This window comes from Epinephelus fuscoguttatus, linkage group LG5, assembly GCF_011397635.1.
Source record: "Epinephelus fuscoguttatus linkage group LG5, E.fuscoguttatus.final_Chr_v1".
Lineage (NCBI taxonomy): Eukaryota > Metazoa > Chordata > Actinopteri > Perciformes > Serranidae > Epinephelus > Epinephelus fuscoguttatus.
The window spans coordinates 18,265,399-18,278,436 of NC_064756.1; the positions used below are offsets into that span (position 1 = coordinate 18,265,399).

Here is a 13,038-nt window from a genome sequence, read left to right on the forward strand (position 1 = left end):
TGCAATCTATTGGTTGATCTCCAGTTCAGAAAACACTCCCGCAGTTTCAGCATTGCAGCCAAATCCAGTACAATTAAAGTGAATGGATACCAGTTTTAATATGTAAAAAACGAAACAAAAACCTCCCACAAAATGTCTCTGTACTGCTCATATTGTGTGATCCAAGTGTTCGAAAGCCGTTAAATTTAAATTTGACCCGAAAAGACCCCATTTACACCATGTTTTTAGCCTAAATGTCAACTGTAGCCTTTCACACTTGAGCTGCATGCCTGAAACAAGTATGCATGTAGCAGCTGTCTTTGGAAATTTACCGTTCTTTCACGCTTCTCTTGGTTGAAGCATCCAGGAAAAACACATACTCGAACCATCTTTTTAAATATTTGCACCACTGAAAGAAGCTACGTTTTTTTGTCAGATAAAAGATTGTTTTACATCTGACAAAGGCACGTGTTGCTTACTGAAAATATAGCAGATTTCTCCCTGTTGTGTGAATCACTTCCAGGCAAACATTTTATTGTCTTTTCCTTATAGTCAGCCTCACAGTTTGTAAGGGACTGTGTTAGTGCCAAGATCTTCACATTGCACCACTGTAGCATTGAATAGGTTTGGATTTACACACTGTTTATTGTCAGTGTAAATGTGTATGGGATTCATTATACTGTAATTATTCATCTTTATAGCTCCTCTGTGCATGAGACAGAGATAATCATTGTTTCTATTTGACAGCAGCAGCATACATGTTTGTCAGACTATGAGAATAATTTGAAGGAATACATATTATATTCTCTTTTTAGATTAAAGCAAAGCATTTAATATTAAAGCCCTATTTTTACTTTTGTGAACATTATGTACTTAATGAGTAATCAACAACTAAATTTGGTCTCCTATCTTTGTTTTCAAATTCCCCAAAGTCCAAAACCGTGACCCATTTCCCCTCCCTGCCCCCCCTCACAGGTGAGCATGGAGAGGCTGCTGCCAACCTCTGTACTTAAGTAAAACATTTTGTCCCTAGATGAGTTTTCTCAAAACTGTGAGTCAGCCTGAAAATATGTTGACCTTACCTCAGCCAAGAAAACTTGGACCTGTGCGTGTGTATGTGTGTGTGTGTATTAGAGTGTGAATGAGAGAGAGACAGGAGGAGACGGAGGCATAAGAGCACTGTGTGTGATTCCAGATAATATTTTTTAAAAAGGTGAAGCGACTTCTAGCTCCCCGCTCTCCCTCTGTGTGTCTTCCTGTCCCTGTCTCTCTGTCTCGTCTGTCTCACCATGTGACTGCTACCTTTGCTTTCCCTTTGTCACTCCTCATATCAGTGCTGTGGCCTGTCCAACAGAGCTGGAGGCTAATGACTTTAACAAGCTCATACAAACACAGAACTATCAGCATTAATTTCAGACTAAGTGGTTCTCAACATTTTGGGCTGTTTTTAATCTTGAAGGCAAAACACATTGTGATGATTTCATTTACAACTGTGTTTCACACACGATTAGAGAAATGTCAGAATAAATAAACATTTGTGAAACAGTAATATGCTTTAGTGTTTTATCAGTGTGTGTGTGTGTTTGTGTGTGAACTGTTGGTTTCAGTGACTGTGAGAATATGTGTGATAAGAAGCCATTAAATTTCACTTGAGTCACAATGTCACACATATCAATTGTGTGTATTGTTTGCATGTGGTTAAGAGCAAAATAGAGTCACTGAGTTTATAAAGAGTGTTTGAAAGTAGAGGTTTAAACCTTCTATAACTGTAATTAGGTTATGGGTTGATTAAAGACTGTATTTTGCATTTGATTGTATTTTGATTTCACATCCTATAAAACATCACAATATAATTGACACGATAGCAATTAAAGGAATAAGTTGACGCTTTAACACTTTGCTTTTTATCCAGATTAATCAAACAAACTATAAAATGTTATATAGTGAATTTTAAACATGCTGGCAGGTGGATTTTGTTGCCCTTTGGACAGAACCAGGCTGTCTTGTTCCCCTTGCTTCCAGTCTTTATGCTAAGCTATGCTAACCACCTGCTTGTTGTAGCCTTATATTTAACACACAGACACAAGAGTGGTATCGACCTTTTCCTCTAACTCTTGCCAAGAACAAGAATAAAAGTGTACAACTTTAAATAGAATTACACAAATTATGTTCCAGGTAAAACTCTGCATGCAGAATTTTACCTTTCTAGTGAACTCACACAGTTTGAGAGGGGAACATCACTTTGGTTGGACTGCTCATAACCTATAGTTTTTGTGGTGTGTCCCACACTGTCTGCACTAGTTCGGACTTGTTTTTTTTTTGGGACAGTTCAGCGTGTTTAATTGGCATCAGAGCCCGTCTGTGAATGAAATCACTCTGATTGGCAGTTCAACTCAGCGCACAAGTAATGCAGACGGAAGTGAGGAAAGTAAACAAAAGACTAGTCAATTTGAAACAAACTTGTTATATTAGGTAAGATTATTTTTTGCCACTGGGTTCTTTAGCAGAAATGGTTTGTAATGGTTTGTGTTATTGTTCAGTAGCAAATGGTTAATATCCTTTGTTCTTTAAACATCTGGTTGTGTTGTTAATATGGTAACCGGTTAACTAGCGTCTTGAGTCCGTCCCATTCATCATCCACTTTTCCTCACATGTACATGTGAGGTGGCTGTAGTCTTTGTGGTGTGTTCAAGTGCAACTTTTTGGCCGAGACACAGGTGACTTGAGACGAAGGAACAATCAGCCTTCCTCACCACTACTTCTTTAATGTTGGTGTGTGGTGTGTCTGGGCCTGTAGGCATTTGTAACTTGTAACAAAGGGTCATGTGTAGACATGGCATCAGAGTTACTGCTATAAGAAGTAATCACCCTGGCTGATCCAAAAGTAATCAATCCTTTAAGTTAATGCTTACAGTCACCATGAGTGATGGAGTCGTAGATGCGTCTCCAGTGTGTGGCGGTACTTAATTTTGACATGAATACTGCTGTTAATTTGAAATACTTGAACCAGAACCAACAATAATCATTCCTGGTGATACCAGCCACAGTCACTGCTTATGTAAGTGATGTTGGTCAGAGTGTTAATGTTTTGTGTGTGTGTGTATGTGTATGTGAGTGTGTGGTGTCCCTCGGCTGTCTCTCGCCAAATATAACAGCAGTAATAACTATGGCAATGATGATGGTTAATGATGATGACTGCCATTTATCTGGAGATTGGAGGTATTTGTGTGTGTGTGTGTGTGTGTGTGTGTCCAGAGGTATGTTTGAAGGGCTCACACAAAGCTCCCATCACCCGGTGACAGCCAGGGGGTTGTGGGTAATCGGGTCTGTCTTTCCTAAAACAATGTAGTCCTTCTTCACTCCTCAATAGGCTTCTTATTTTCAACCAGGCCTCGACTTTTTCCCCCCTTCAAACATTTTATTCACCAGTTGGCATTTCGATTGTGTGGTTCTGAAATGTTATTGTGAAAGGAGGAGAGAAATTATCGAAGGTTCAGACAGTGTGCTACAGAGATGCCATTCACGTTAAACATCACTGGAGCTCATATTTTCTTGAAAATTGACAGACCGGGACTGAATCTTAGTAACCGATCTCCAGCGCAATAAAAACAGCAGGATTTTTACCATTTAGGGACGTAAAAAAACATGCCTGTGGTGAAATTTGGGGGCCCAGACCCAATCGCTGAGCAACCACATGTGAAATAAGAGCAGATATCAGTGCATCTGACACTTTTCACACACTCATCATAGCATTTATTGTCATTTTGTTGCGCTGTTTTTATATCATCTCTGTCACAACTGTTGTATCATCTTGTTGTTCATCATCTCAGTGCACCTACAACTCTCACCGAGAACTCACAAGGTTGTGAGTGAAGGCTGAGCAGACAAAACACTCAAGATAACGAAATGCAAAGCTCCTAAAAATAGCTGACAATCTGGCCTTGATGGGAGTAGTGCATCCTTGTAGCCATTTCAGAATCATTTGTTTGCACTTTCCTTTCCAGCTTTCAAAACCTGTTATGTTTTTATCACAGGTTATTATCACATGGATGAAATGAAATAAAATCTTTCTGAATATGACATTTTTACAGAATATGATGCTGCGTATACACTTCAGAATTTCGCCTGATAATGAAGCTGATTGCCATTTTGGTTCACTTGACTTAAGCTTGAATTATGGCTCTGTTAAGATAGATGAAAACGTTTCTACGAACTTACCCAAAGGAGGGCTTATGGGTAGCTGGTGGCTGTTGTGGTTCATAGGAGCATTTAATACAGTGTTTGTCATGTCAGCCATAGATCTGCAGATTTAAGAGCTTGTATTTCTTTAAGTTGTTGTCCAACAACCTGTATAGCTTTGCTGGTAGTCACCAGTTGGTTTGTGGACAGCGATTCAGAGGCGATTTTATTAGCAAGAAGTGACCATATTTGGACAAGAGGGTTGAGCTGTGGAGGAGTGAGTGAGGGGTGGATCTGATTTTTGGATTGTAGCAATGCCTCACACACATTCAAGTGGCCCTGCCCTTCAATAGACATTTTTTTCCCCAAGTGTTGTCATTGAGCCAAAGATGAAATTATACATATCATGTTGTTGTGTCAGTGCTCATATCATATAAGTTCACAGATGCAGGAAAACATGAACATGAACATATAAGCAGGACAAAACATTGGTGTATTAAACGTGCGTAAAGTAAATAAAGGGGGAACAAAAGGAATAAAAATACAATTAAAAATCTAGATACAGGACTTCCCAAAAAATATGCATATTTTCAAGCCTTAATAGAACGTAAACAGGTGAGTTATGTAAAAATGAACCCCCTGTACAAATATCGTGAGCTGGGAAATTAGCTTTAAAGACCAAAACCATTTTATACCACACTGTAATGCTGTAAAGTCAGGCGTTTTATCACGGGGGCTTCTGGATTGGCTCGCTTCTGGAGTCAGCCTCAAGTGGCTGTTCGAAGAACTGCAGTTTTTGGCACCTCTGTGTTGGCTTCATTTTTGTACGGAGGTTGCTCCTTGTCCCGCCCACATCTTTTTGTTGCTATTTTTATGCCTCCTTGTGGGAAGTTGACGTCTCACTCTTAAACAAAGCTCTGATTTGCTTTGTTGTTTCTTCAACCGTGAACACAGCCCTGGAGGCTGTCCTGCCTTGTTTCCAAATAAGTGCAGCTCACTGTATAACCTTTTAAAGTTCAAAACCTCTCCAGACAGTTATCAGTTCTGTTGCAGTTCAGGTACCTGCTGTATCTGACAATGCAAGTTAAAGTCGTGCTGAGCATTCAGGTTAAAGTTAAAGAAAAATGGTGTTGCAGCATGATTGTGTTTCAGTAGAAACTGTCTTGTGAGCCTTTGAAATCCGGCCTCTGATCTACGTCACTGTCTGCTTTCTAATAAAGCAAAACTGCCATGAAGATAATAGATGGCTTCAGCTCTGCACTCCTTCATGCAGACAGAGAAACCTATTCTTTATATATGAACAACATGCGGTATTGGATTTTAATTTGAAGAATGTGTGCAGAGGTGAAAACAACATGGATCCTGCCTTTTAAGGAGCTCTTTCTTTTCTGTGTTATCCTTCTTGCAGGAACCATAATTGTCTTCATTGAGAGGGCAGGGCAGGAAGTGGGTTTGGGGTTTTTTGACCATCGCACACACGCACGCACACACACACACACACACACACACACACTCACACACTCACACTCTCTCTCTTTCTCTCTCACACACACAACAGTTCTGCATCTCCCTTAATGTGTTTGTCAGAGCACAAAGACATAAAGAGCTCTGCTGCTTCATCAGCCGACACTGTATTTAAGATAGACAGTGATGGAGCTGTGGACTTTTTTTGGCTTGAGAAATACGATGGCTGCCCCTATGTGTATTCTCCTTCGCCCATGGCAACCTTGTGTGTGGGACGGGTGTGTGTGTGTATGTTGCCATAGGAATGTGGTGACATCACAGGGGCTAGTGTTTCTGTTTGAGTTAAGAAGGAGAAGAAGAAGGAAAGAAAAATGTCCTTACAGTAAAACAAGTTTACATCTCTTCCCCGCCGTCCTGTTCACCCCATCAGCCTGTCTGCTCTCAAAAGTTCGTCCCCCAACTTTTGTCACTCAGATCATTGTTTCATTGTGCTTTCTTTCTGACCCTGTCTCTGTCCTTCTCTTTCTGTCTCCCTCACCTCTCTGCCTCTATTTTTATCCCCTCACCCACTGAGCTCACATCTGGATCTTATTGACAAAGTGAACAGCCCTTCAGCCATAAAAGACTCCCTGGATTGTGTGAGTGAGCGTGTGTACATATGTGATTGTGTGTGCCTGGCAATGCATAGCAGGCCTAAATATAAACAGCTCTTGATGAAAAGAAGATTTCACCAAACCACGCACAGTGTATCATCAGCAGCCACAGTAATGTCTGCGGTTTGTTTTTTGTTATACCCCAAATTTCTAGTAATTTGATGAAATACGAACTGCGAATGATGCAAATTTGATTTTTTTTTTTCATAAGAAATGTCTAGATTTAGAACATGTAACTTACATGACTGATTAGCTGTTTCTGCTGTTAGCGTGCCTGCGCATTAGAGCCATTACATTAATTTGTCTTTGTCTCCAAACAGTGTTAAACATGGCCAATACTAGCGGACATGAAAGAACAATTAAAACTTCCTCAACTGAAACAAAATCCTGAAGACCCCTCCTCATATCAACCAGGTCTCACTCCGAAGTCGTCAAAATCTGGCGCTTTGGCAGTGGCTTGCAGCGTCAGACACTGACAAAAAAGCTGTCCTTTGACATCAGCATGATATGCAGCTGGTCGCTGTTATAGTTTAATGGCGCGCAGTGGCGTCAGGGGGAAACGTACTAGGACAAGACTGAAGTTAAAGGGATAGTGCACCCAAAAATGAAAATTCAGCCATTATCTACCCACCCATATGCAGAGGGAGGTCCTGGTGAGGTTTTAGAGTCCTCACATCCCTTGCGGAGATCGGCGGGTGGAGCGGATAGCACACCTAATGGCAGACGGTGCCCCAGACTAACGTCCAAGAACACAAAATTGAATCCACATAGTATCTCCATACTGCTCATCCATAGTGATCCAAGTGTGCTGCAGCCGCAACATAAAAAGTTGTTTCGAAAAAGTCATATGAACTCTGTTTTTAGCCTCACTGTAGCCTGTAGCTCTGACTGCTTCTCTGTGCTCCGCGCTCACGTGTGCGCGCCTGCGTGAGACCAGCGAAAGCATGAGCTTTGCTCACCCATGTTTACATCACGTGACACGTGCACCACAGGGAGAGACAACGTAACCACAGAGCTAAAAGATAATTTGCACCACGGTCTTTTAGCAAAGGACAGCCCAACATGTTTGAAGACTTTGCAATTGAGGAGGAACAGCATTTCTTTGTTGAGCCGTATTTGTTTGAGCCCGAGTATACGGACGGAACTCAGGCTACTGGACGAAGCAGCCGCCGCAGCTCATGAGCCTCAGCCAGCCGCAGAATACCGGAGTCGAGCGCTGGAAACCTGGTGGTGTAGTTGTTTCTCTGTGCGGAGCACAGAGAAGCAGTTGGAGCTACAGGCTACAGTGAGTCTAAAAACGTTCAAATGACTTTTTTCGAAACAACTTTTTATGTCGCGGCTCTAGCACACTTGGATCACTACGGATGAGCAGTATGAAGATACTTTGTGGATTCAATTTTTATGTTCTTGGACGTTAGTCTGGGGCGCCGTCTGCCATTAGGTGTGCTGCCTGTTCCCCCCGTCGATCTCCGCAAAGGATGTGAGGACTCTAAAACTTCACCAGGGCCTCCGTCGGCATATAGGTGAGTAGATAATGGCTGAATTTTTATTTTTGGGTGCACTATCCCTTTAAGGCGGCGAAAGGAAGGGTGGCTCCAACAAACATGGACTTTCACCTGTTAGAGTGGTGTTAGCGTCCCGTAAGATTCTTCAGCCAAACCCTGTTCTTTTTTCCTAAATACTAGCGGACATGAATGAACAAATAAGACTTTCTCAACTGAAACAAAATCCTGAAGACCCGTCTTCATTCCCAACCAGGTCTCACTCCGAAGTCGTTGAAATCCAGCACTTGGGCAGTGACTTGCGACATCAGACACTGACAAAAAAGCCAACCTGTAACGTCTGCATGATAGACGGCAGGTCGCTATCATAGTTTAACGGCACTCTGCGGCGTCAGGGGGAAATGTGGCAGGACAAGAAGGAAAGTTAAGGCGGCGAAAGGGCGGGTGGCTCCAACAAACATGGACTTTTCACCTGTTAGAGGGGTGTTAGCGTCCCGTAAGATTCTTGAGCCAAAGCCTGTTCTTCCTAAACTCAACCACATGTGAACTCAGTTGGAATTGGTGTACTGACGTAGTGCTTTATTTTGAAAGAGACTGTATGTAAACGTTTTGTGTGTTTTAAAAGAAGACAATGCATGTAACAGGCAGAACTTGACACGGCATCCCAGAATGTCACCAACCAATGCACCAAGGGTACTGGCGAATTTAACATGACTGTGCAGCCTCTAGCCTGGTCCCTGATCTATAACCAGGTAGACAAAGGTGTATGTACAATCGAGTTTCTTTATTGCACTGTGGACTTTTAATTTTGCCGGTTTTAGACATGAAACAGTATTCTGTTTTTATGTTTCATCATAAAAATGACAGTAAAAGGAGTCTGAATACCTTACCCATCGTATCTGGATGTGGAAAGTCCATGACCAAATGTCGATATTAGACGAGGTTGGAGTAAAAATGTGTTGCCATTTCTCTCTTGCACATGGGTTAGATGACGGAGGTGTCTTGTTTTGCTTCTGGTTTACAGCCTCTACTCCTGTTGGAGGCTCTGCTGCCCACAGGGGCCCTAAGCAGCCGCTTTGAGTTTACTTTTGCATCCGGCCGGCTCCGGCTCTTGTCATGCAGAGACTCATAGTAAACCATAAATCTGACAACCGCCACTGATCTCTGAAAACCCTGCCTAATTGCAGTCTGAGGTGAGCAGCCTCCAGGGTCACTGTCAGACCTTCTGACCTCTCATCCCTCACCTCTGTCTCACCTCTGTGGCAGCTAAACACTCCAAGCATTAACCCAGCTGAGAGTTAACAGCTAGTTACATGACAGCATCTTATCTTCCTCATGGCAAGCTGCAGTCGGGGTCGAAAAAAAAGCGGAAACTTTGTTTATTGCGGAGGAGGGGTAGAGCTCTGTCTGACTGACTGACTCTTTGGATGTCACTCTGGCTCTTTCACAGTGCACTGGTGAGTGAGGAAATAACGTGGGTTGACTGTCAGTGTGAGACAAATGTTCAAAATAAATCCGAGAAGGAGCTTGGGGCCCAAGTTAACAATGATACTAAGCGATAATAGGTAAGTAAAGGAGAAGAACGTGGATGATTCTCAGTGTAAATCATGCTAAACTCATGTCAGGCTGGTGCCTTGATATCACCCACCCTGTCTCTTTCTCATCTGAGATCATTGTAACTTTGTTTGTTTGCATTCAGGGCTACAACATAAAAATGTGGGACTTGGCTTGTGTTTTCCACAGTAACTATAGTGATCCAAGAGCTTGTGTTTGGGTTGGATGTGTGTATGTGCTCTATTAATAGGAAGAGGAACGATACAGGCCTGGGAATGTTGTCCTCTCCGGAAAAACAAACTTTTCTTTCCCCCTCTGTCCCTCTCTCTCTCTCTCTCTCTGCCTCCTAATGTGAGATAGGACTGACATGATGGGGAGGGAAAGGAGATAAGAGGAAGAGGGAGGAGGTTGGCAGGAGGGAAGATGAGAGAAGGGAGGGGTTGGTGAAAACATGTAAAGGGCATGGAAAAAACAACGTATTTTGGCATTTAATTTGGAGGACTTGTTGATTTAACATGTGGCTGATACTTTGGTATTGCTATGATATAAATAAAACTGAACTTTGCTGCAAAACAGACAGAGCACACTGTCTGGATATTCCAGTTATCTCTAGGTCCATGTTGCTCCTTTTCTTACTTTGTCAAACTAAAATTGCACAAAGTAAGACCCAAATCAGACAAAGCTCTGTCTGATCAAGGCCTTACTTTGAGGTGCACCACACACAGGGAAACAGAGATCCATGTAGGTACATGAGACCCTTAGAAAGATGAGAAATCTCTGCAAGTACCAACAGCTGGTCCAGGAGTTCCACTTGGATGATAGTCAGCTTAAGACCACAGTTTGACAACCTGTTGTCAAACATAGGACCTGATTACAGTTGGTAAAATGTTAGGCTAATTGAGGCTACAGTTTGTTTAGATATGTCTTGCAGCTTGCCTACTAGGGCTAACATTAGCTTTACGCTACCACTTATTGTCATCGCCATGATAGAAGACCTGTCTCTTAAGTCACCTGATTTTGACAATGGTAAAATTAGCCAGTGACGTTGGGGCGCTTTTCCAATGGATGTATAAATAGAACTGGATACAGCACTGGAATTGGGGCCCTGTTTATTCCAGTGAAAGTTGCTCAGTGGTGCACACCGTGGTGCAAAAATGCTCAACTACCATGTATGAAATTACCCAGATGATCATCACTGCTTCTGCATCACTGGGCCCAACAAGAGAAGAGACTTCCACCAACTTGAATGGGGATGAAATGATTTAATAGTGTGGCTCCTCTACACTTTCCAAATGTTATCAGACCAAATGTATCAAATTCTGATAGTAAAACAAAACATTTTGTATGGGTTGCGACCCCAAATAAACATACCCAGTGATTTACAGATGTCTTTTTCACAGTGTAAGTCTATGGGGAAAAGTCTTTTGGGCCACGTGGCATCACATGACTGACTCGGAAGTTGTAATTCCACTGTTGGGTCACTATGAAAACTGGCTTCGAAGCTCGGCGCACATCCTTGAGGGGCTTGTGTTTCCTCTCTAAGTTGTGGTTTAGTCATCTCAAGGTGTTCAGAATGCTTCCTCGAGCTGTTAAAACGTGCTCTGTCTGATAAGGGCTTAACGGTGCCTTTCTCTTTCTCTCAGTTTCGAACATGCTGGCATTTGATTGAATACAACTATGTGCAAAACAAATATGATTAATGAGCATTAGGGTCAAGTTTTAGCTGGGCAATTCTATCAATCCCTTCTGTAGTGTAAGTTTACTCAACATGTAAGTGTGTCTGCCCAGCTGTCGACTCTCTGTTGTTCTGAACATATTTTTGGACCTAAAAGGTCAGACCTTTCACTGATGGTTTTTGTCTGGACTCATGAGTGCATATTTACATGTACAGTACAGTCCACGTACAGTACGTGCGGATGGATGCGCAGTGTGTGCTTGTGTGTGTTCATGCAGACATGCTACCTGGATTCCTGCATTCCTGTCATTTGGGCTCATGCCAGAGCATTCTGGGAAGCAGACCGGTGTAACGAGGAGGGAGGGAGGGATGAAATGAGGGGAAAAAGGAGAGGAAAAGAAAGAATGAGAGGATTCTGGCTCCTTCTGATTCCTTCCACTCTGAGGCAGAGATCCCAGGGGTTATTTTTGTCCCCTCTGAGGAGCCGTAGCCATAAACAGGCTGATTGTGATGTAACCTCTTGTCTTTTTTCTTCTTCTTCTGTTCTCCTCTCCCTTCATCCTCTCCTCACCCTTTTCACTGCCTCTCAAGGAAAATGTAGTTTTCCTTAAATGCTCTTAAGACCAAAAATGGTTCATCATTTGTTGCTCAAGGGAGTGAGAGTAGAAACTAAGCTTTCTTTGTAGAAAAGTTGACCTCAATATCTACCATATTAATCAGTCCTTGGCAGTTTACATGAATGTTAATGAAGTGTGTTTTGAGTGTGATATTTTTAAGTGCCAAAGAGTGGATGATTGGGGATTTTTTGGAAAGTGGTGAAACTGTGCAGCAACGTACAAATGGCGAGGAAAGGAACCTTTAGTCTGAGTATAGTCAGCGTGCGCTCGCTGATCTAATCGCTCCCTCTGAGAGCAAAACTGAGACTGAGCCCGTATCACACTCACACACACACACTCACACACACACACACGCAACACTGCCATATAAGGAGAGAGCGAGAGGGAATCAGGCCGGGTTGAAACAGGGGGTCTCTTTTCTTCTCTCCCTTTTCTTTTTTCCATTTTCTCTGGCTATCCTGAAGTTCACTGGCATCTCTCTCTTTCTTTATTCACGCTATCATCTTCCGTTTTAGTTTGCTGTCTTTACCCTGCTCCTTGTGCTCTCGTACTTTGTCCGAAACTGTCTCTCTCTTTCTCTCAGTAGACGGTACACACCCAATTTTTGGAAAGCTCTCTCTGTAGCATTTTAAACATTTACTTTCCTCCCCGGCTTCACTCACGAGTACACATTAACTAAACGTCCCACCGCTCACTAGACCCTGTTCAAATATACCGTAGATATTAGCCCAGTCCAGACACACAGTTCACAGGAGCGTAAGGCCATTAGGAAATAAGTCAGTTTTATCCAGAGTACAAGCAAACACAAGAGCACTTCCACTACCGCTGATACACTGTGACAAAGGCAGTTACTTTCTGCTCGGCTGTTTGTTCATGCTTCTTTGTTTTTGATTGTTTTCTTCTCTTTTGAACACTGTGTTTCAAAGTGTTTTCGAGACACCGAGTCCTGCAGGAGACCCCGTGTGTGTTTGACATTTCATAATGTCTTTTCAGTGGTTTGGCCTTGCCCACCAGTTGTAAAACTACTTTGTGCAATTTAGCAGCTGATATCAATATTTGAAAATATGAGGTTCTTGCGGGAAACCGACAATACTTAGGCTGAACAGTTGAATCCTTGTCGTTTTTATACTGTGAGTTACCTCCAGAAGGCCTTGCTTTTGTTTGCATTATTGTACTCTTTGTGTTGGTTTTGTTGGTATAACCTTGATCTGTGTGCCAGTCGGGACAAAAGTTGCGATCATTGTTAGTTTCCTTGGATCAAGTTGAGCTTTATGGACCTGCGGTGTGTTTACAAGGAGTCAGAAAGTTCAGTGTGACACTTTTAGTGAATATTTTGACAAAGCAGTGGTTAATGTGTACAGTAAAGATGACGGAGAGCACCCCCTGTGGATCCTGTGATTGCTGTGCGTCTGTGC

At 42.5% G+C, this 13,038-nt stretch overlaps 1 protein-coding gene across 1 annotated transcript in view; it reads left to right on the forward strand.

Annotated features, from left to right (window-relative positions):
* LOC125889444 (rho guanine nucleotide exchange factor 17-like) overlaps positions 1-13,038 on the forward strand; it is an 83,791-nt gene that overhangs the window by 20,277 nt on the left and 50,476 nt on the right. The gene's annotated exons all lie outside the window — the stretch shown is intronic.